The sequence below is a fragment of the Colletes gigas genome, unplaced genomic scaffold (assembly GCF_013123115.1).
Source record: "Colletes gigas isolate AHSC1104 unplaced genomic scaffold, ASM1312311v1 Colletes_gigas_Sc00006, whole genome shotgun sequence".
In the NCBI taxonomy this organism is placed as follows: domain Eukaryota; kingdom Metazoa; phylum Arthropoda; class Insecta; order Hymenoptera; family Colletidae; genus Colletes; species Colletes gigas.
The window spans coordinates 6,628,649-6,648,193 of record NW_025106635.1 but is presented as its reverse complement, the minus strand read 5'-3'; the positions used below and the strand labels follow the sequence as shown (position 1 = coordinate 6,648,193).

At 51.0% G+C, this 19,545-nt stretch overlaps 1 protein-coding gene across 4 annotated transcripts in view; it reads right to left on the bottom strand.

The window, feature by feature from the left end:
- Window positions 1-19,545, bottom strand: part of LOC122395991 (homeotic protein antennapedia-like) — a 127,193-nt gene that overhangs the window by 31,918 nt on the left and 75,730 nt on the right. The window contains exon 1 of one of the 4 annotated variants that reach the window (XM_043394028.1): window positions 15,871-15,985. The exons of 1 other annotated variant lie outside the window; for it this stretch is intronic. The gene's annotated coding sequence lies outside the window, so the exon portion shown is untranslated. Of the gene's footprint in view, window positions 1-1,911; window positions 2,099-15,870; window positions 15,986-19,545 lie in introns of those variants that run through there. 2 more of the 4 variants (XM_043394029.1, XM_043394027.1) reach the window with 2 other exon arrangements.

The window sequence follows — 19,545 nt, the reverse complement described above, 5'->3', positions numbered from 1 at the left end:
CGATTTCTGTCCCGGTGGTTCGAAGCATTCAAATTTGATCTGCATTTATTTTCGACGACGGTGTTAAGAATAACCGGGTTTATCGTCACGAAAGAATTCTTCGTTGCATTCTTGCACTGACGAGAATCCTGAAGTTACGCTGCTCAAGTAGTTCGTAGAAACAGGTATAAACATTACTTAACACGAGTTAATCGCAATGGAAACGCGCGCAGCCGATTATCCTCGGGAGAATTAATCCGCGCACCCTCGTCAGATCGAAGGGTTGCGGAGGTTCATTAAATATTTATGGAGTCGCGATACCGTATCGAAACGGTCCCACCCTTCGCTCGATCGGTCTTCTTCTCTATCGAGAAAGTAAGCTTCCGAACCAGCACTGTTCCATGAATGGTGTACAGTGATAGCTTATTACGGAGAACAAAGTTGAATTAGTTAATGCAACTTTAAAATATGTATAGAGGACATCGAGGAAATTTTTCGCGACTTCGTCGAGCAGTAAACAAGATCCGCGGTTTTTTCCGTGACTCGCGTATCCGGGTAGCAAGATGTCGCGTGCTGGCCGGGGATTTAAAAATAGCCGAAGAAGGATGGCGGGTCCGGGCTGGACGATTATGCAAGACGAGTCTGTTATCTGTTCCAGGTAAAAGGAGGCGAGCCGGTGCGTGTCCTTTTGCTACCGTGCGTTAATGAGCCCTCCGTGCCACGTGGCCGCCGAACCGTTTGACCCGCATTTAAGATTTTAATCCGAGATAACGCGGGGGCGCCGCGCTTAGCGGGACATTTGTCTTCGCGTTGCACCAGGTTTGGGAAGATAACCGTTTAGAACCGACCAGCCACTCCAAACGAATTTTTTTTTTCTATCTGGGGGGGTAGAAAATGTCGATCTACTTGTGGACGCAACAAAGAGAAGGCTGGTTTAATAATGGTGGATACGGGGAACTTCCGGCGTACGCAAATCAAGAATCAAGGTTGCAATCTAGCAAGGGTCCTGTCCCCAGGGGAGCTGTATTGGACTCTCACACCGAGTGTATCAAACGCGTAGCCACAGATTCTTGCCCTTTTAAGTGACTTTGCCCAAAAGGGTAGGAATCACTGTGACCAGTGGATTTAGTATGCATTTGATATGGTCGATGTAAATTAACTCTGTGCCACCGAAAGGGAGAGTGGACTTCCTTGCGTCTGGGACTCTTAAACTCGTTTCTTTATTACAAGAGGACTCGTTATTCCGAGTCCAAAACCCCCTGAGATATTTATGATCTTCGAATCGGGGAATTTAATAGCCTAGGTACACTCTTTGATGCTTTGGCGTTGACGCTCTTTGTTGTGGTCTACATGTTACGATTTGCACTTTACTATATGGTCTTTGGGGTTTAAGAAATGATGAAAAACTGCTCGTTTGATAAAAAATCGTCATTCTACGCGTACAGCGATATTTCTTTCAGCAACAATCTTTAAGTAGTTCGACGTTAAACTAGAAACTAAATTTAGTGTAATATCCCAAAATAAAACTTGTGTTTCACATCTGTTAGAGGTTCCCCGTCACCGATAACGCAAAGTGCATGTCTCCAACTCGCGCGACCAAATTTATTTTAAGAAATCTTCAATGTTGCAATTATATCGGTTTTTTTGTTTACACAGTGTGAAATGACAGGAGGTCTATCCGGATAGAACGTTATTCGTACCCGTTGCCAGCTATCTGGATAAAAATGCACCCAACTCTGCTTTAAGTAATCGATACTAGAACTAGTTTAGTATCTAGACTTCTCAGACTTCTGTTTCAGACGTCTGTTCGAGCTTCCCCGACGCTGATAACCTTAAGTACTCATAATAAGGAACCGATAACTCCTATCACAATCGCAGAACTCGACCGTAAGAAAAATCGTGCGCCATGTTGCTATCGACCGTTCGACTTACTTTTGGATGATCGATTAATGGAGGTGGTTTCGTGAAACGCACGTACCTGTCTCCGCCATGATGCGTCCTTGGTGATTCCCGCGCAGCCAGGAATCGCGGCACTAACGATCACTCGCGCGCGTCCGCGCGTGATACGCGATTTTCTTCGCGGTGGCTATCGGACGATTAACGCGAAACCAGACGGGCAGCCAGCGTGTTGGAATCGCTTAGAAGAGAGAGAGGCCGATGGCAATTACGCGCGGCGGGACAGGTCGAGTCGCGGCGTTATCGCGGCGCGTTGTCAACCGCGAAAACCGACGACGCCGCTGCCGCTGCAGCAGCCAGACTGTGCAAACACGCCGCCAATTACGTATACACGCGGACAACACCTATCGATACGCGCGGAGACGTAACGAACTCGTCGGCCAGCCGCGATCTCACCGGGTGCACGCGCTCCAGGAGGAACCTCGCGTCGAGAGCGGAATAATTTTCGCGGCCCCGTTCGAAATCCGCCGCGGTAAGCGCGCCAGACCACGGTAATTAGTCGCGTGCACGCGTCCCGATAACGCATCGATGCTTCCGCGTTTAACAGCGCGAGCCACCGATCTCACTTGAATTTTTAATTATCGTCCAAACGCATCGAGGATCGAATCGCGATCTCGTAGCACTCGTACGCGGCGGAGAAACCAAACGGTACCTTCGTAGTCCTCCAGAAGGTGTCTTCGACGAGCACCGGGCCACCGAAAACGATCCATCGGTTCACGCGACGACACGTGGGAGCTGGCGAACGTCACGTTCCGAGTCACGTGTCCGAGGTTCACCGTGGAACGAACGGTTCGCGAGTACGGGCACGATCATGATCGCTGTTAGGCTCGTGTATCCCACTTCGTGGCACAACTGTCATCGGCGACGAGACCGCGTCTCGGTGTCGGTTGCGAGCGACGCAGCCAGCGCGACTCCGCGTCCGTGTCGGAGCTTCTGACTCGGCAGAAGTACAGACAGAAACGAAACTACGCAACGTGACGGCTAACGCGCGCACACGAGGTGGCCAACTCGCGCGGAGAACGAGAGAGCCGGAGAGAGAGAGAGAAAGAGATAGAGAAAGGCTCGTGACGGGCGTGGAAGTGTGCGTGTACGCGCGTGTAGGAGACGAAGACGAGCCAAACGCGCGTACGAGGGAAAAAAAGGACGAGACGCGTGTGTCTGTGGCTGTGTGTGCGTGTGTGTGCGTGTGTATGTTCGCGCGAGCGCTGACGCGTGTGCGTGCAAGAGAGAATGTGTGCAGAGAAGCGTATCCTCCTGTCGAGCGTGGAGCGGACGAGAGCGTCGAGCTGTCAGCGCACCCCACCCCGAAATCCCCCCTCGAAACCAACCCCTCCTACCGTCACGAACCCCCTCCCCACGTTCGAGCTTTCCCTCGACTATGCTTGCCTCACCCCCTCCCTCCTTTCTCTCCCTCGCTCGTTCGTCGCCCCTTGCAACCCTCCGCCGCTGCGGACCGACATCGAAGAAAACCGAATGAAACGGGAAACGCTGGGAATTTTTTTTCTTTTTTTTTACGGTTCGAGACTACCCCGAGCAACGTGTATATTATTCGACCTCGTTCTGAGAGCTTTTGCGGAAATACTTCTGGAGAAAGTCGCCGTCATCTTCGTCGAGAAGCGGCGGCTCGACGTCGTTTCAAAGTAATTTCCACGAATTTTGAAAATAACGCGCACTGTAAATGTTCTTCTTTACGAACAAAATACGAAGCATTTGCGACCCTCTGGCGCTTGCATCGACGTAGATGGATCATAATTCTTGCTTACCTCGCGGTTGCAACCGATCCTCCTCCCCTCATCCACGTCTCCGCCGCCACATTTCGCCCTTCTACTTCGGTTTCGACTTTCGCCCGTATCCTCCCTCGTCGTGGCAACGGACCGTGACCGGAACCCACCCCATAATCATGATAAAATGTCAGCTCACTGACGGCGTAGTCGCGTCGCCTGAGCGCGATGGACGCGTCCCCCGTAATTGTTCGAAAAGTTGTAAATCACCGATCGTAAAAATCGCCCGCCAAATTCTATCCAACTGCGAGACATCAAGCCGAAAAAATGTTTAAAGAAGCCATTTCTATTTACTTTGTCATCCAACGGACGATCGACTCCGTCTTTATTTTTCCATTTTCAACGAGCAAACGAGTCATGGAAATTTTTGCGCCGCAGAGCGCGCGAAACGTCGATGCAGCATACCGTTGCCCAAGGACAGCAGCCTTTCGCCGCTCCGAAAATAATTAAAAACATCATCGCGTGCTTCCATCGAGTAGTCTCGCGGCGAGTTGAAATTTTTCCGGAACCGCTCCAAAATAGAACTCGTCGGTTTTTGCGTTTCTTCCGCGTCCGACGTCGACTTTTTGGCGCGAGACGTTCGTTAAAAGCTTAGCCAAATAATTCCGCGTCCCGATAATGGCTTCAACCTTCGCCCACGAAACTCAACAGCGGACCAGTATATATCCGTACTTATTGTTCGACGTACAGTTCCATTTCCTGTTCCGTTTTCCCCCGGTTTCTTGTTCATCCCCCACTATCGAACCGTGACCATGGCCCACCCCGTCGTCACGGGCAGGGAATGTCAGTCGACGGTTGGAGGGTTGGCTTCGCGAGCCTAGCTCACGGATACCCATCGTCTGGGAACGAATACGTGCACGCGTGCACGAGAGTGTGTGCGAGCAGACCACTCTCGGATCCAAGAAACTTGTCCCGGGAGACGATTGAACGGTCCGCCATTGGCGGAACAACCGGAGGCTGACCTTTGGGGAGGCGAGAACCGTAGGGTCCTGATTACTAGCGAAACGGATCCCTTTGTCCTCGTGGACGAAGGGGCAGCTTCTTTGTCGAGAAACTCGCCGCGGACGTATTAAACCGATCGTGCAAATATTACGCCCGTCACGGTCTTTGTTTCCCCTTATTGTTTCGCACGAAGATCGCTGCCTGACGAGGAAAATGGGGCCCGCGGCGTTACGACTTCATTACACTCGAACGACGCCATCGTTTGTCCCTCGTTCTCTTCCTTCGCGGGCTATTTCACGTAATGGAGACGTGGGTGTCGCTGAAACGGACCTTTCTACTTTTCGTTTTGGCTCCCTGCTCTCGGCTTACGTATTAAAACCTCCGGATTATCTTCAGAAATTACATTTGATATTTCTATACTCGATGAGGATGGGGCAAATGTCAGACTATAACTTTTATTCAGAAATTAATTTCGTCCTAGTTTTGTTAGGGTTTAATAAAAAAAACTAAATTTACCTCTCCCCTCGTCGAACGTATCAAAACAGATGTTAGACCTATCCTCTGACTACCTTATCGATCAACCATATTAGCTTCTTTTTTGGATTCCATCTCCAACGCTGAGCTTAGCGATACCATGGCTGTGGAGGATAGGTTGCAGGGTCCTCAGAAGCGTTTCCAAAGAAAATGGAGTTGGACCCGGTGTCCGGGGCAGCGGAGTGATGACTCTATCCAATCGACTCGGCCGATTTCTCATCCGTATTCATCGTCTAGCCGTGGGCAGAGCCGCGTATTCGAGCTCAGGCCAGGGAAGAAAGAAACGAACTGGTCGACCAAGGAGGGGGGACGAGAAGCGCCTATGATTTATGACCGCCATTACGGTCCTGATAATTATATGCTGCCCTATGGCCGCCTCCTCCTGCACGTCGCACGAAAGGAACGAGAGAGGATCGGTAGATGATATCCTGCCTGCCTGCTGACCAGCGAACAACAACGTGCCAGCAGGCTGTGCCCGACCGAGCATCGGTTGCCCGTTCCTCTTGATTGCCTCGATCGCTTTGATACGCTTTGATATTCCGGGAGTGCGGCCAAGTATGGGTTCCGACCCTCCTCGAAATTGCCGCGGAAGAAGAAAAATTGCGAGGAACGAATCACGAACGCGCGAAATTCCCGCCATCTGGTGACGATTACGGTACCTCGCGACGCCTGTGCTACCGAACATCCTGATTTTTTGTCTTCGGACGCAGGATGGGCACCCGGGGTAACGGATGTTCGAGACAGAGGATCTTCCCCCTCAAACTTTTCTAGCTCTCCGGGCGATATTAACGCCGCTCGTTGCCAAGGATATTTTACTCCCTCGACAGGGGTCATTTTTATATTAAACCGATAATCAAATTAACGAGCAATGGAACTCCTTGCGTTTTTTAACGACACAGAAATGTCGTTCGAAGAGCAAAACACGAGACAATCATCGAACGCGTCGAAGAGGATTCTTTCAGTGAAATAAAGAAACAATTTCCAGAGTCGCTGAAGGAGCGAGAAAACAAAAGGAAGACTCGTAGCCCTCGTAAAGCAACGTATTCGTGAAAATCCCTACTCCCGAGCTTCCCGACAATGGCGGTCGTAAATATCGGGGCGAAGGGCTACGGTAGTTTCTTTACTACTCCCCGTGGACCACTTATTACGCTGATTCCCCTGCAAGCCACAATCATCTAAGTATTTCTTTAACGACCCCGTGAGCGGATCAAATTGACTGAACTAATGACTGACCGTCGCGTGCACCAAAAACGAACCGTATCATTACCGGCGATTAAGCACTCTTTCGCTATATCTCCCAAGAAAATTTCACGGAATATCGGAAAGTATCCTGATAAATTTCACACTGGTGGGCAATCTTGAGTCGCGCAGAGTACAGGATTCCAACGCGTCGTGATAAATTGTCGAAAAGCAAAAGAGGTGCACCGCCCGGTCGGATATCGTCGGTTGCTCGTCGAAAAACGCTGATTATGTAACGCTGAAACGCGACGAGGCTCGTTACACTCGTTACAAACCGGTGAAATATTTTACAGCGTGACGCGCTCGCGCGAACAGACGAAACAAACATCCCCCGGCACGCCATAAATTACGGGCCCGCACGGAAAAAAGCCCCGGTCCGTCGGTGATTTGCGTCCACGCGGCGGAATTAAGATCGCGACCCCGCCACGGATCTCTTTTCTCTTAGCTGCCCGTCCGGCCCCCCCTGGGACGCGTATTGAGACATCGAGGCCGCTCTTTAACGCGCCGTCGCGTCACGCTTTTTGACTTTTACAATAATAAATCGGCAGGCCATTGTGGCTCTCGCGTCGAGCCTCGGCCCGACGACGGTGAATGCGTGCCTACGTGTGAATATATACGCGGACGTCATTTGCATAACCAACCAGACGACCCGGCGTGCCGGTGCACACAGAAGCACCGCGTAAAACGTTTCTGGCTACACGTGTAAGCCGCGTCCGTACGAGGAATGGCGGAGGATTCATGAGAACCGACCAGGTGTGGATACCTGCGCTTCCCGATTCGGACCACGTGGCACGGACTGCCCGTTATCACTCCGACGTAATTTCCCCGCTCATCCCGACGACTTTTTTACGCCCCTGGAAATTCCAACTTTTGCCCCACCGCTCCTCTAAATTCGATCATTGAATATGCATGTGTTATTGACGATTTCGGTGGGTCTTGCTTCACGTATTTCGACTACAAAGTGCCTTTGCGTTCGAATCCTTTGGAAACATTTATAAATTTCTCCGAGGAAAAAGGGCAATGTTAATATACTTTAAAATGGCATCAGAAAATTGCCTTCGAGTAGTTGCTTTTATTAAGATTAGTTGTTGGAGTGCAAGTGGTTAAGCTTGCTAAGGCAATTTTGCGCCATTCTGTCACGTCGTCCAACGTTTGTAAAAATGTAAAACGAGGAGGAATAATTTTCGAAACGGGCGGAAAGGCTGCCAAGAGCGAGAGGTGAAAAAAAGTGTCCAGCGTGAACCGGCCTTGACAATCGGTGGACGCGGACCACCTCGGTTATTGTTCACCGCGGTGCAATTAGCGCGGAGTAAATCACGGGGATAACGAGACACGGCGCCCCGAAGGCGTCACACGGTGTTCTCTCGTACCAGGAGACGAAAGCAGCCCGGAGTAAAGGGAGAGGAGGACGGAGGCCGAGGGCAGAAGAAGAGCCGTCGTCGACGTACGGGGGCGGTTGGCGTTCCCGTTCGCCAACTGCGCGACGTTCGCCGAGAGAAGAACTTACAACGGAGAACGAACTCTCTCTTCGTCTTCCTCCTCTTCTTCGACGCTGTCTAGCAGTTGCCATCGCGTGGAGCAACGATGTTGCCAGAAACCCCACGCGCCATCCATCTTGCCGCGCGCTAGACGAAAATAACTCGAATTTAAGAAGCTCGCGCTCGAAAACAATACGGGGCGGGTTTTCACCGGTTGCGTAATGGCTCTATCGTTTTTCGGGAAATTAACGACGGTCGTTCCGCGTTCCTCCTCGCCAGAACGGAGGGAAATCGAATTAAGGCTCCTTCCTTTGACCCAGTCGCCCAGGAGACCTTTTTCGACCAACTGCGAAAGTTAAAAACTAATCTGCTTCGGGTGCTCCGTCATCGAAACGATTAATTACTCGGAAATTAAACACGTAAATGAAGTGTTTTGTTTTTCGATATAAAAGTTCATCGATTTCCGGCACGATGTGCAATTTTATTTGTTCGGGGGGGGGGGGGGGTGATCATAAAATAATGGCGTTAAACGCGCCGGAATATTTTCGAGGGAAAGAATAGAACGGCGGACGATCGAACGTGGAAATTTCATTCGGTGGAGAGAGGAGATTAACGCGGATTGGTGGACAATAGAAATCGAGAAGTCACGGTTCGGGAATTCCATCGATTTTTCCAGGGTTTTTCCAGCCGCGCGACGGAGCAACGAAAACGCAGCATCGGCGCCCGCTCTTCCAATAGATATCGATGCGCCCCGTTAACCTATTAAAGATACATCTCGAGCGTGTAACGCGCGCCCATTTCGTAGCCATTGTGCGGTCCCGGGCGTATTTATCGTCGGTTTTCGACCGAACGAGATCGCCCGGGATAAATTTATTCGCGTTTAAAAACCGCGACGGTTAAAATCCGGGGGGGGGGGTTGAAAAACGCGGTCGTGGCTGGTAATTTCGCGGGCAAGCGTCGATAAATTATCGAACACGGTGACTTCCTGCGCGGCGACGGCGCGGTTTCGGTTTTCCGCCTGGCAACAACCGTTGCCCTCTTCTGTCGGTCTTACTTCCTCAGCCCTTCCGTCGGCGGCCCCGTGATTTATCGCAATGGAAAGTACGAGAAATAACAAGAGGGATCCCGGGGGCACGTTGCACGCCACGCTCGTTCCCGAAATAAAAATGGGCTCCCGAAAGATCGCGCGAACGCGACCGTCGCGCGGACGCCTCGACGCTCCGACGCGGGACAAATAGCTTTCGATTTACGACGGAACGCTTTAACGAACCGTTTTTCCCGTATCTTTGCCAGAGGACTAATCTCGACGACCGATCCGAGCGAGAAACCAGCCGAGGATTCGAATTGATTCGCGCTGGGGGGTTGAACCGAGCGTGCGACAGGGTTGAAAATAGCTTGCCTGGTTATTTCCCAATAAAATCCATTTAGATCGTACGCACACAGACGCAATTAATTCGTAGGAAGCCTGGTGGGTTCGAAGTGTAAGCTCCCGCGCATCTTCTCGACCAATAAACCCTCGAGATATCAATCATTCAACAGAGAACTGCTGAAATACAAATTAAGCCGGTAATTAACTCCGACGCTATTAATTCTCAAACACACGTTTATCAAGCCTTCCCGCAACCTTTCTAATCTATTCTATCAACCCCCGTAGCTCGTACCCATTTACATCCTGCGCATTCTACCGTTCACGCGAGCATTGTTCGTCCGGTTAAAAATGGACGAAGCTTCGTTCCAGCAAAATCGAGGAGCAAAACCAACGTGTAACAATTTGGTTTAAACGCCGAGACGAAAATAATTTTGACCATCTCTGCTTTCGTTTAAAGCTTCGACCAATGCACGTCTGTACTGCCACGCTAAATTCGAGCGTGAGTCCCACCAGGCCTCGGTTTTCCGTACGCCATTCGCGCGTATATACACTTTCGGAGTAATTAATGTAAGAATTGACTGCAAGCAGCCACGCTATCCCATATGCACCTACTCAATGCCTGAACCGTAATCTAATTTTAGTGAATTCTATTGCAAGCCGCGAAAGCCGCGTTACCTTCTTCGGAAGCCGCCGCAGCAAAGGGAAACAACGATCACGAATTCGTTCGTTATTTTACAGTAGCGCAAAGGTACATTTATTTACGTGAAAGTCTCTTCGAACGTGTCTTTGCGATCGAAGAACCTTCACACCCACTCGAAACCATCCAGAACAGGGTCAGGATGAAGATGCTACGCACGTGGGAGGGTTCAAGATAAAGCTAGCAAAAAATTCCGTTCCATGCGTGGAAAATGGATACGGAAGCAGTGGGCGTGAATTGCCGTTGAGGATAAAGTTACGTATGATTTTGTTAAATAAATTGTTGACTGTCCACGCGATTTCTCGAACGAAGAACGGTAAGAGAAATCGTAACCAGGCGAGTGAAATTGTCAACGCGTCGAAGAAAAGAGCAAATTCGTTTTCACGTCCCGACCTTGAATACGAGGTGCCGTGAGCGGAAATGAGCGACAGGGGGATGGGAGGGGAGGGTGGAAAAAAAAGGTCGAAACACCACGAGTACCACGGAGGATCCTCTCGGTGGCCTCGGTGTCCTTTGTAGGGAACGGTCCAGGGTTCGGGGGAAATCGGGGAAAGTTTGCGCAAGAGCGTGCGGGCCATTGTGGGCCGAGGGAGCGAAAAAAGAAAGTTAAAACCTCGTGAGACCATTGTTGGTTGCGTCACCGGCGGACTATTCCTCCGACCCTCCCCCCTTTTCTCTTCTTTCTCCTCGAGCCGGCGAGGCCTCGCGTATAATATCAAAATTTATGGCGGCGACCGCACCGGGTCCTTGCCACAGTCCAGCCAGAGCTTCTTCTCTTCAGCGCCTACTACCTCTGGTTCCTCTTTTATTCTTCTTCTTCCGTCGTCGACTCCTTCCTGTATCGTTCGAGACTTCCAACCGTTGAGATCGTGACTCGACACGTTTTATACGATCAGAGGTGCATCGATTGCCTGCAGATCCTTTTAAACGGAGGATCCCGTGAAAATCCCAACGACCTCGCTTATTAATAACCGAGTCATGAGAAAGGGCGCACATGCGGGGCAGTTTGCGTGCCAAGGTAATCAGTATAATGATCAGTGGCCGAATTGACGTATCGTCAAGATAATATATATGACGGGGCATGGCGGCAGATGTGTTGCGCGACGTGACGTGCTCTAACGCGTCATTGATAGCCCTCCGTTCCTCCTGTTTCCCCTTGATCGGCTAGCTCTCTCCTTGTCCGCCTCTTTTGCCCGCCGTTTCCCCTCCCGGCGGCCACCCTCCATCAAATTTTCCTATCACACCCCCCTCCCCCTCCCCTCCTCCCTCTGGCCGTTCCCTTCATTTCCTGCCTTCGTAATCCTCCCCCCGATCCCCCCCTTCCGCCGTTGTCGGTCTGTCACGAACGGAAGGGACGTAATACGAACGAGGGGAGCCTCAGCCAACCAGCGTCGCGGTCTTTCAGCTTAAGAATTCTGCGCGAGCCGCGCCCAGGGGCCCCGTCGCTTTCCACGGAGGGGGGAAAAAAACCACCATGACGTTTTTTGAAAAACCTCGACGAAGAGGGCAGATGGTTCCGCCGGGCTCCGCGAGAGAAAACGACAGCGGAGGATGCATTGCGAGGTGAGTACCGTCAGTGGGTCGCGTCCAAGTTCGGAAACTGGGGCCTCGGCGACTTTGATCGCGGTACGAGTTCGAGTTTAAAATTGCGACGCGGTGTCCGTGTGCACGGAACGACGAGTGTTAGGGTTGCATCGACGATGCTCGAAGCTATGGGCAATTGACGTACAGTCAGTCGCAAGAATCTAGACTCCCTTACAAATATTGTTGCACGATGCGTAAGCTTTGATGGCCACTCGTTTAGGAGGATAAGTGGTTGCTTAGTCTATCTATGATTCGTTGAATAAATTGTTTTTAGATCCGCCATTATCTAATGTTCGTGCTCCAAAATGTCCGACCGTGAGTTACTTTAATTTTTCATCCTGCATTAGATGATACGTGTAATTAGATTTGTGAACTGGATGCGCCAATTAGCGAACATTTATAGCAAACGCGAACTACGTTTAGGGGGTCACAGGCGCATACATACGATAAATTATTATATCATTATTAGAGCCTAATGTCCAATGGAACTGTCGTTAGAACTAATTGCATGTTTAGGGCAGCTAATACGCTAAATTTCAAATTTTCATAATATTCCAAATAATTCCACCCCTGTCTCGTTAATATCGATACCTAGAAATCATTAATAGCCAGGCTTTTATTTAAGTTATTCGGTCATTTTCGATATTTCCAACCGATGCTAACAGTTTCTTGACTGGAACGACTTGCGAACCAGTTTGCATAGCCGCGACCGCTATCATTCGTTCTCACGGAACACTTTCGATTGTTGGGAGCGTGCATTAGGCCCCGCGATCGTCCAAACTCGAAGAAACGATACCGTAAAAGGGAAGTTCCGCCGCGGCGAGAGGTTTCACCGCGAAGCTACGAGCGCGCGCCATCGATTTCATCGCGGACACGGGCGATTACAGAGGGAGGAGGGGAGAGTTAGGCTCGCACGGCGCGAACCTAAACGCGTCCGGGACGTCAACGCTTGGCCGGTAGCGGCGGGGCGAATTTCTTCCAGCGGCAATTATCGGCATTTAATCAAAACGAGCGGCCATTAAAGGTATCTAGGTAAGCGATCTAGGCGGCCGGGACAAACGAGCCGATGGAATGCTTCCAGGGAAGCGTGTTCCGCGGCCACCGACGGTGATCGAAAGCGGTCCTCGGCATCCGATCGGCACGTCGATGAAATTTGTTGACGCGACGAACGAAAAACGGGATTGTGACGCGTCGTCGGACGACCGCCGCGAAACAGGAGCAAGAACCTCGAACGAATTGCAGGTTAACACTGGAATCCCGTGCGTTTTTGCACAGGGACCCGAGGGCCCGACCTGGAATCCGCCGCGGTGAACAATTACAATTAAGAGCGGTTAGCGAATTACCGAATGGCCCAGGCACGCGGCGCGCGGACCGATCGCTCGCGGACTACGCGCTTTTCTTCGAAACCGCAATTCCCCGTCGTTGGACGGTGCCGACACGGGAAAGCGTACCTACAATTTTCCATTGCACCAGCCATTCGAGGGCACTAGTTCTTGCAAAAAGAAGCTACTTATTTGTAAGAGAGATCGAAATTTATAGCGGTAAACGCTGCGTTCGTTATCCGGGTGAATAAAAAATATGTAAATACTGTGCAGAAATTCGCCGGTATTTACGAATTTCCTATGTCCCTAACGATCTTTCTATTCCACTGATTCTTGTAAAAGGAAGCATTTATTTGAGGAACGATGCTCCGAAAATATTTTAATAGTAAACACAGCCATCGTTGTTCAGCGAATAAAAAAAAAATATGTAAATACCGTGCAGAAATTGGAGGGCCATCCATCACGGTATGTAGCACGACGTCGATTCGTGAATGAATTTCGTCATCGACGAGTTCGACCCGGAGTTTTGGGAGCATATTTGTGTTTCCAAGGAACTGGAATTTATTATTCCCGTTGCTCGGTAAAATAATTTCACCATTTATTTTTGCGCGGGCTCTCGATCTCATCGGGAACAGTTCGAGAACGCGAACGAACCGGGCGAGAGAAAAAAAAGGAAAAATCAGATAACTTCGTCGGCGTTGGAACGTTTCATCGATACGGGAATTTTGATGAATAAGCGGGAACTCGGTAACGAATTTTGGCGGGAGCGTTGATCAACCGTTACAGGGGGAGGTATCGTAATGCGACATTCGAAGCGTGTCGTGCGTTGCGGGTCCGGCGTTAATTTAAACGTCACGTTATCTCTCGTACGTCGCACGTTTTATCATAAACCTCCGACCGCGAGGCGGGCGCAGGATCCGCGCGAAATTCGTGTCGCTCCTTGGCGACATTCAAAGGCTGGCATTTGCATTTGAACGTTTCCCGATGGTAAATTATTCAACGAGTGACCTGTTGTACGTAGACGTGCCTGTCTGCTTTCGGTTTCCCTTCGATTTATGTCGCACGCGCGCTACTTCGCCGTGCTTTGTCGTCTTTTCCCTCCCCCACGACCCTCCCGGTCCCGATAAACTACGATCCGTGATTAAGGAACGCTGCTTTTAAATTACAATTTGACCAGCGAAACGGAATTTAGTTTCAAATTTCCACGAAACTTTCGACCACTTTGAATTGTAAAAGACCGGACGCCGGGGGCCGAGGGGGTGGAACTCGCGCGATCTACGATGGTTTAGCATTATTTCCATCGGAAAACCAACTTTAGATACAATTGTATCACATACGCAACGATTCGCTGAACTGAAACAAAATTTGTACGTCGTATAACGTTCGGATACGCGTTAGCGTTTTGCGTTTCCGCAATGTTCGTGCGCCAAAATGTCCGTCCGCGAAGGATTAAAATGACACGCGTGCGGACCGTCTCGTCCGGGATTACCTCTTTTTTATATAAAAGTCACTGGAAATAAAAAAAAAAACACGCACGAACACCGGGTACGGAAATTTAACGTCGAAGCAAAGTCGTTTTCCCCATTTTTTATAGAATCGAAATCATCGTTGGATCCAAGTTGAATCGCTGAATTACACGCTGGCAGACGGTGAACTAATTGTCCGGTGAATCAGAGCCGCGAATTATAATTCGCATAAACGCGCGGCGCACATTGTTATCGCGAGCATCGAATTCCATTCGCAGGACGTTTCGCGTACTCCACGAGAAGACCAAACGCACGAATTTCGTTCGCTGCGACGAGCGTTTTTTTTCCGCGTGTTCGTCGCCGCGATATCGCGGATGCATTCCTCGAATATTGTGTCGAATCCAGCGACCGTCGTGCAACCTTATTTTCCTACCGGTCGACCGTGTTATCGCGGCTATTCCACTCGTTACTCATCGTTTTATTACTCGTCCTACCGGATATCTTGGCCGTCAGAGTGCAAGAACTGGTCGTCGAAACACACTTCCAACCGTATTTTTCGCGTGCACGTGGCAGAACTTCATTTTCTTTAATTCCGAGAACCCGCGGACACCGGTTTCCGCGTTCGCGGAGAGAAAACACTCGATCCTGCCGGGGGAAATCGAATTGCAACTTTGACAGGTCTGCTAAATATACAACGTTTGACGTGGGAGAAAAATAAAAGAACGGGTGAGAGATGGAAATAAAAATGTAAATTTACGAGCTAGAGAATAGTGACAGAATGCAGTTTCCAAACGTCAATCCACTGGTGCACGTTGCTGGTCCGTTTCGATGTTAGCAAGCTACACGTAGAGTCTACGCTCAACACATAGGACCCTAACAGAAATAATGAGGCGTGTAATAGACGGGAAGTCACGATGTTGAAACACAGTTTCTAAATGTAACATCACAGAAGCTACAATTCAGACAGTTCCACCGACCATGCAACGGTTACGGTCTTGGGAACCCTAATAAAAATAAAAGACCCCCCCGGAGACGGAATTTCAACGCCAAGGCGATTCTTCTTAACGTTGACACCGGTGTTTCCAAATTCACGACTCTAGTAATCCTAAGTTTCATCTAGTAGACTCTTGGTATCGATACTTGTACCAAACATGCAACAACTTCTATCCACGCGAGCCTTACGAAAAAAACAAAGGGTCTCGTCGTCGAATCGATGTTTCCAAACGTCACACACACGCATAACAATATTTTTCGTGGCTACTTGGAGCGATTACACTCTGCATAGAGTGTTGAGAAGATTCTGACAGAAACAAAAGGACTCGTAACAGAGGGGAAGACGTAACGTAGTATCCGAAACATCACAGGTCTGGAAGTTTGACACCTCCAGGAAACATGCAACGATCGCGGTCAGCCCCGAGGGACCGGAGGTGACAGAAACAGAGGGACGCGTACAGGAATAGAGCGGAGAGAAGAACGATAGAGAACGGTCCGTTTGATCGTCGAAAGGGAAGACGGTTGCTCACCTCCGTCGCTTCTTTTTCCGTCGCCTCCGTCGGCGCGGTCTCCTCCTGGTTTCCCCCCTGTGCAAGGGGGTAGCTAGGTTCCCCCGTAGTTTCAGGGCCGTTGCTGCTACGCCGGCCCCGGTTTCCCCTTCTGCCTGGCTTCTTCCCTGCACCGGGGGCCTTGTCCGTGCCCCGGCGCCGGGCCCCGTCGTGGCTGGTTCTTCCCTCCACGCGCCACCACCTCCTCGAGCAGCCTCCTGGTCGTCCGTGCGTGATCGCGGACAGTCACCGGGCCAGCCAGCACCAGACTCCCCGTGGAATGAACACGATCCGACACCCTCCACGAAACATGTGTCCTTCGCGGGAACTTACTCTGCTCTGCGAGACGACGCGACCATGCGAGTCCAATCACCATCACCCTTCTCTCGTACGAGCCTGCTCGGCAACGTTTCACCACAGCACTCCGTTACTCTCGGTTGTCCCTCTGACGATCAAGCACCTCCGTGCGTAGCTCGGTCTCACTGTTCCCACGTTTCAGGTACGAGCGTAGTCGAAAACGGTTCACTGTGACGCGCACGGTTCGCCCGAAGCAGAGCCAGCCACGGCCAAGCCCCGTCTGCCGATGAAGAACAATAAAAAATAAGCGAGCGATTGGCTTAGCGAGTCATGAACCCGCGTGGGTCATATACGATTGTCCTCCGCGTTACTGTCGGGCCCAGATCGGCGAACGCGCGCTCCGTGTCCTCGCTCTTGGACGCCTCAAGCCGGCATCGCGACCAAGATTCGCGTCTCCTGGGACCTCCGGTGTCGTTCAGGGAAATTGCTCGCAACCGTCTTTGTTAACTGGAGGCACGTAACGTGGACAGTGGACACGGGTCTCGAGTTAGACGCTTCCCATCCGTGGGATCATGTCGCACGTGCACTCCGCGGCCGCGATCGGACCGTGAACCCTGGACACCGTCGTCGTCGTCGTCGTCCTCGTTGTTCGTCACCGATGGAACCGTGCTCGCGGCAGCATCCTGTCTACGATCGGGACGCGCGTCGGCTGGTACGGTATCGTTGGCCAGCGTCGGTAAGGCCGCGCGTTCCTCGATTTTCATGGAAAACCGCGGATCCTAGGCTGCGCTGAGCGTATATCTGAAGCGAGAGATGCGACCACTCTGATCCGCGAATTCCGGCCGCTCGGTTTCGCAGCCTCCGACCGGCGGGACCAGAGCGCCGCGACGCGAGGCGCCCTGTGCACATGCGTTGAGCTTCGCGCTCTCTCTCTCTCTTTCCCTCTCGTAGTCTATCTTTCTCTCTCTCTGTATCTGCCCCGACACCCGCGTACCCCGCGCCACCTTCTCGGGCTCCTCTCTTTACGCCCCCGTGATCCAGCACGATGGTGGTTGCGTACAGCCTGTCCTCCCTCCTTTTATCCCCCCGTCCTTCTCTATCCGTCGCACGGTTTCCCTCCTGGCCTCCTTCTCCCGCTTCTGTTTTCTCTCCCCCGCGTGTGCTACGAAGGATCGAGGGTTGCCGGCGGAGGAGCGCTGTCACGCTGTTCCTTTCTGCGTCAACAAAGGGAGGCGTACGCTCGATAGCGTTTGATTGCCCGTATTGGACGTCTCGGTGCCCGTATTGGACGTTCGTTCCGCAACGGAGGAGTGAAAATAAATTGGTCAGTCGACGAGCGACGCGGCGACGGAATACTTGTCTACCCACCCGATGTTTTCCCCGACCGCGACGACGCTGGCTGGATTTATTCCCGAATTTTACTTCGACCGCCTAGATCTCAAAATCTACCTGATTCAATTGCCAACCTGCTGTTTCACAGCATAATAGATGCAAAGGAAAAGTTAGTCAGGGGAACGTTGCATAGAGAGGGTTTCGAGTGCGGCGAAAAGGCGAAGAGTGATCGGTTCGCGTGCGAGCTCGCCACGTGTCTGCGGTTCGAGCCTCGAAGAAACGTACGCGTACGCGAATCGAATTGAATGCGAGGCTCTCGAACCTCGGCGAGACGTGCACGGCCTACGAGCGCGCGAGCGCAGATCGCGAGGAAAATTGCAGAAAATCTCAGACCCGTCCACGGGGCGTCAATCTTTCACCAGAGTATCGCAAACCTATCGACAGATCCGCGACACTAGGCCCAACGAAGCCCAAACGCGGGCGAACTTTCAAACTGTCGCTGGATCGTGCTTGAACTGCGACACTACGAAAGGGAGACGTGTGAAACTCGAATGATCATGATTAGGACCTGTTCATTTCGAGAATATCGACATTTTGAAGAACAACCTCGAACGCCGGAGGCTCTGTGGTTTCAGGAATTGGAGGGGATGACTTGGTGACATTACGGGAGGGAATAATCGTGACACTTTGTAAGGATTCACTTTTGTTCAGGCGGCAGCGCCCTCGCCGCGAATAGAGCTCGATGTATCTAACTCTAAACGCCCCACTAGGCAGGAAATGATATAAATAGGCAACCACGTCGCAGACGCGCACGGATGTTGATCGAGGAATGCGCGCTCGATTCACCTGCGTCGAGTATAAACGCATGCTGCAGCCAGATACCTACGATCGAGTCAATTTCAATGAATTCTTTAGGGCTCAAAATCATTTCTAATTGTTTCCTGACAGTTCTTGCATCATCGAGATGCAAACTTGTGTATCACTATGTAAATGTTAGGCAACTAACAATCTGTGCGACGGTAATTGCTCTAGGAATTTTAACTCTCTTTCTAAGAAACCCACCACTCACATTAAAATGTCACTTTCATAGCATAAATTGCAAACGAACAATATTTACGAGTTCTATCACCCTAAATACGGAACCATCAAACTGACGAGTTTGGTAAATCCTTATTCGATCGTATAATGGTGGTTCTATTCTACTCACCGTGTCCCGTGAGACGCGCTAGTGCAGCGGGGAAAACGGCCTTGAGCGACCAAGCTGCTTCGTCCTGACTATAGAATATCCCCGGGTCCCGAACGTTTCTTTTTGAAATCGCCGCGCGAGCCGTAAAATTCTTGCGATTCGACGCATTCCCGATCGCGGTTTACAAGAGGCGAGGACCGCGCGTCGGAATCAACACTTACCGACATGACTCTCAACTGCATAGGCGTAGGGGAAACATCAAAGCGCTCTTACCTGAAACAGTTAGAGGAATTTGATTAATTAGTGCCGTGCGGTTTGCCATGCAACGAGGAAATTAATTACGAGGATATCGCAGACACGGGGGCAGCGTACGCGGAACGCGCTATTAAAGAGTGCGTTACACGTTATAGATATTAATTCGCGGAGGTCTCCACGCTTAGCGAGATTCCGCGTACGCCGTCGGTACGTGTGCGTGCACGCGTGCACGCACGTTACGTCACGTTACTACGGCTCTAATTGCTTGCTTGAAAAACCGAACCCTTATCTCTCCACGGCGTTCCGTTAATTGATCGTAAAATGCGTGACTGCGCTCGCGGTTTCTCGCGAAAGCGTATCCTCGAGCGCGTAATTGGAAAACGTAAACACCGTATGCGGTTCTCCTGCGGAGCTGTGATTCGCTCGGCCGGGAATAACCGAGCCGCGGAAGAACTAGAAATTTTTTAAACGCCTCGAGAAACCAATCTCCGCTGCAATCTGGTCATCGAGAAACTTGAGGGGTTAGTTTTGGGGGGGGCCACACGATGCAACATTTGTAAATATCTTTTGCTACTGTCAGCCGAGGA